This window comes from Carassius carassius, chromosome 13 (genome assembly GCF_963082965.1).
Source record: "Carassius carassius chromosome 13, fCarCar2.1, whole genome shotgun sequence".
In the NCBI taxonomy this organism is placed as follows: Eukaryota; Metazoa; Chordata; class Actinopteri; order Cypriniformes; family Cyprinidae; genus Carassius; species Carassius carassius.
In genome coordinates this window covers 4,644,004-4,649,494 of record NC_081767.1, presented here as the reverse complement: position 1 = coordinate 4,649,494, position 5,491 = coordinate 4,644,004, and positions in this window count along the sequence as shown.

The following is a 5,491-nucleotide window of genomic DNA, read 5'->3' as shown; positions in this document are numbered from 1 at the left end:
GCAACGTGCTGCTGCTTGATTAAATAAATAAAAAAACAAAGACAAAAAAGCATCTCTACAGATGAAACTGACCTGAAACCCTGAACAGGAGTTCTGCTTCTCTTCTCCAGCAGTCCACTGTATTCTCTCTCTCTCTCTCTCTCTCTCTCTCTCTCTCTCTCTCTCTCTCTCTCTCTCTCTCTCTCTCTCTCTCGCATTGATTACTCGGAGTCTGATCCAAACCGTTTGGCGGAGGCGCGGAGAGCGCGCGAGTCATGACTAACACTTCATGATTTATTAGAGATTTAATTATCAAATGGCGGATTCGCAAATGATCGCTTTAGTACATTCGGCAGGCTATTATAAAATAATGATATTAAAATAGCGGGCAAAATCGGCTGCCAGGCCACCGGGAATTGTCCCGGTTCTCCCGGTGTCCAGTCCGCGCCTGATTTCCACAGACACGCAGAACGTGCAGGAGTCATATATTGCATTTTTGGGGCTTAATATTCACAGACACTAGTCCAAGTCATGTTTTGATTCAAGTGTACTGACCTACTTTTGATTTAGTCATCCAAAATGTGCCATATTCCGTCCGCGTTAGGCATTCCGTTTTTATGACTGGATTCTACAAACTAGACTTGTGTTTCCGCATCCTGGAAATTATTAGGGCGGTATGTCTCAGAATAGTCAGTGCAATTTGGGAAAGAAATCAGTTAAATCTGTATGTGGATGTGTGTAAATATTCAAATGTAATCCACTTTGTAATCGTTCAAAATTTCATAAGTAACTGTAATTTAATTACTCATTTTTTCTTAGTAACTGTAACTAATTACAGTTACAATAATTTTGTAATTAAATTACGTAACGCCGTTACATGTAACAAGTTACTCCCCAACACTGTCTGTTGTATATTAGAATTCAGTATAACACAGCACATACGGACCTCTACATTCACAGACACACCTCAGCTGTCACTTTTTAATGCCTTAATGGCACAGTGAACTTTATTCAACCCTCCCAGCACTATGCAGCCATTTGAGTTTTAGTACTGAGTCATAAAACTGCATCAACACTGAATGGACGATGGTGTCTTTTGGTTTTTTAATTCCTATGTGCCAAATCAATGTTGTTTGTTACTGCTTCTTATCAGTTTGGGGCAGAAGTTGGTCGTGCGGTGTTAAGGTTTTAGAGGGGGGTTTACAGCCCTGCCAATGGTTTGAATGAATGTGAAGCAAGAGGTCAGGGGGTTTTCTATTAAAAGAGTGATACAACTCAATAATGTTCCCATCGGAGTGCAGTATGGCCACAGGCTAAACACAGACAGGCAGTGTAATTAACTCTAAGCAGCCTTCACAACTGCAATCTCTTTAAAGAGAGGAACTAATGGCCGTTGGGCGCTGATCTGATTTTGCTATTGGGACCTGATGGAATTGTGCTCAGGAGGTATGAGAGAATTTGAAAGCTGTGGGGAGGCAGAGAAAGTGGGAGAGAGGCAATTATGATTTCAGCAGGATTGGGACCAAAATGCTGACAATGAACTGAGCAGAATCAGACACTTGCATTTGGCTTCAAATTGTGAGAGAAACAAACATTCATCACTTTAACTCACAGTGATGTGGAGCGAGAGGCGTGATAGACGGAGTGTGGAAGCTGAGAGGTGCCAGTTAGGTTTTATTATGGCCGTTTATGCGGAACATTTTGATGTAGTTATTTTGGTTCATTTTTCCTCTTTGTGCAAAGTTAATTTACTAGAGATCTCTTTCATGTCTGAAAGAAAGAACATTTTGCTGATAGTTTTATTTTGGAGCATAGAATATTGTTTATAGCTTCTCAAAGCTGGTTATTATTTTGTCATTACTTGGTCAATAGTTTGTTTTGGCTACCAGTTTAAGTGGGTTTTATGAGCAGCAGAATCTCTAACAAGATCTTTGTGATATCACTCCTAGACAGCATGAGATAAACAGATGCCTGTCTCTATTTCTCAGATGTTTGTACTGAGAAAAAGACATCAATAATCTTGTATTTATCTTCTCAAAATTTTAAGAATAGAAATAATATATTAAATTCTTACAATATCAAATTATTTTGGCTGCGCTATCCACGTTACTTTTATACTACACTGAAAACAATTCGGTGTTGTATTTTCTTTAAAGTGCCCCATTATGCCATTTATCAAATGTTTTTATCTAAAGCAACTTACAGTGCATTCAGGCTATTTTTTTTTTACCAGTATGTGTGTTCCCTGGGCATCAAACCCACAACCTTTTGCGCTACTAACGCAAAGCTCTACCAATGAGCCACAGGAACACTTCTTTCTGGTGTCTCCTACAATAGGTTTAGATGCATGCAAGGTCAAAAAACACTTTGCTTTTCTCAAAATATGCATTTAATATCACCTCATTTTCCAACGATTCTCAAACAATTTGTTCAAAGCAGTTCTAGAGTCTCTCTAAACCCCTCCTTTCCATGAGCCTGCTCTGCTTTGATTGGTCAGATGGCACAGTATGTTGTGATTGGTCTACTATGTACTCCGTGTGTCAGAAATGTTATGCCCATTCCCATAGTTCAGTATTTTGAACGCTGGCTGGAAAACATTAAATAAATAAACATCTGTTATGTATCATACTTACAGGTTGAGATTCAAAGGAGCCTTCATGCTGGTCCAAATAAACTGAGCCATCGTTCAAGAGCAAGCGTTCTGTGAATCTTGTGTTGAACTCCCCAAAGGAGTCAGTAAAATGATGGGAACACACACACACACACACACAAAAGATTGTGATTGTACTGTACTTCTGTGGTACAGTGGAAAAAATATATATATATATTAACCACTGATTCTTTGCAGCCTCATCTTTCTGAAGTGAAATTAAAACAAATGTATTTTCATACTGAAGGACACAGTACACATGATGTTAACCACATGAACAAGCTACAGTGTTTGAGGGTGGGGTCAAGTTGTTCACGGTTGGCCAATTTAAAACATAGGTGGACATTATTCAGATGTTTTACCATGTGAGGTGCCAACATGGAAATGGGATTCAAATTACTGACGGCTCGTTCTGTTCAGAGTTGATTCTTTCTTTTGGGAGAAAATAACTTTATTTATCGTGCACTTTCGGCTTTACAACTTTACAACTTTGCAGATTATTCACATTCACATCAATATTCAAAATGGCATAATAGGGTCACTTTAAAACAATTTTTTACTTAGTAATTGCTAGTAATTTTCACAAACAGTTACAAATAAATGAATAGTAACACATTTAATTAAAAGTTATTTTTTTATGTAGAAATACTGAAATATAATTTTCTTGTAAAACACTAAAAAGTTAATTAATTAATTAACTTAATTAATTAAGCTTAATATCTGATAATACTTTTTTTGATGGTCCTCCAATAGACATTCTACTGAAGTTTTAGGTGGCATGTTGTTGCAAAGTTACTTATAGTTAATAAAATGTCTTAAGTGGACTATCAAATTAAATTTTTTTAAATGTAACCTAATATTGTGTCATCAACTGGAATGAATCCAGTCCAAGATTCTAAATGTTTATATGTACACTACCTTAAACATGTGTAATCCGATTTAAATATTCATTTACATTTGCATTATATATATTCTGAACAAAACTTCAGTGCATGCTCAGTGCCCAGTCGACTTGTTAACCAGAGTGCTTTACTGTAGTGTGAGCATAATTGTCATTTTTGCTTTGATGACATATATAAAAATAAAGCCACTAATTCACTAATAACTATGACTTTTCCCTCAATAAACTCCCAATTTTCTGCTTTTTAATAGTTAGTAAAGTAGTTGTTAAGTCTAGGTATTGGGTAGGATTAGGGATGTAGAAAAGGGTCATGTAGAATAAGGCATTAATATGTGCTTAATAGCACTAATAAATGGCTAATATTCTAGTAATATCCATACTAATAAGTAACTAGTTAAGAGACCCTAAAATAAAGTGTTACCAGTCTTTTTAGCAAAAAAAAAAAAAAAAAAAAAAAAAAGTTAATATTAAGTCTCCTCTTCTAATTAGTTTGTAAGATGTGAGACATAAATACTGTATGATCGGAGAAAAAATAAAATAAAATAAAATGCAAGCGTCCTTATGATTTAAAACATATTTAACTGTACCTGCAACGTATTTATGAATCTGACTGAAAAAAAATATATAAAATAGCCAGATTCAAGCATTTACATGCATGCATATTTTTTTTCTGACATTCTGATAATTTCAGGTCTGCACCAACCATTTCATTTTGACTTAAATTTAATTCAGATCAAGCTCATCAATGCAATTCTAAACTATTTATTTGAGTGCATGTAAACATAGATTGTCATTGCAGCTCCTTTTACTCTACCAGAACATAAGTCCTTAAATACAAAATATCTGTATACGAGAGCTGGTCTCTGTTAAAATGCAATTAACACCTCATTTGTATTTCTTAAATCCCAGTTTTAGCATTTTATAGTGCTAATAATTTTTTTCCCCCAAGTAGACTGCATTTTTAAAATACACCAACATTCAATAAATAATTACATTTATTAATATAAATAACTGGTAACACTTTAGAATGGGGAACACTAACCCATTTTAATTATGAATTTTACCTCAAATGGCTGATATGCTGCTTATTTATAGTTAATAAAGTAGTTGTTAAATTTAGGTATGCGGTCGGATTAAAGGATCTAGAAGAAGGTCATGCAGAATAAGGCACTGATATGTGCTCTGTAAGTACTTATAAGCAGCCAATATTCTAGTAATATGCATGCTAATAAGCAAGAATAGGTCCTTAAAATAAAGTGTTACCGAATAGTCACAAAAAAAACCGCTGATCGGAGATCATTAATGATCAGGATCGTTAGCTCAGCTGTCTATGGTTGCCAAGCAACAGAGCGCACTGATACAAAATTCAACTGATCACCGATGTGTGTATATTGGCTATTTTATAACAGCATTGTATGTGCCCTGTGCAGTAAAATTTACAGCTCAAATATATATATTTGCCATCATCAAAGCACAGTGAGGTGCTCTAGGCCAGATGGAATTAAGGGAAATCAGGATTAAAAATGTTTTTTAATTACAGGAAATTGATGTTCTCTATCTGTTCCTGAGAACTGAGTTTCACACAGAGCAATGTCACCTTCACCTGCTTGTGATGTTATTTCACAAGGGAAATATGGGGGATGGCTCATGTTCATTCCACTTCAAACATTTTCAGATGCTTTCATTGATGACAATATTCCATAATAAGTGCATGAATGTCTTGACAAAAAGGCAGAAAACGGCTGCTTACCCCCAAGCTCAGTTGTAGTGTTTGCGCTACTGAACTTCATTATTTCTTCAGTATTTTTCATGCCTTGCAGGATAAAGTCATGACAGTCATTTCAGGGCTGGTGTAGACTGCTGTTTTGGCAGTCTTCATTGAGTTTTGTCATGAATCGCATTAGTGCCGTGGGAAGATAAAGCAATGTAATGGTGCATAAAGCGATACAGATACGTTTATT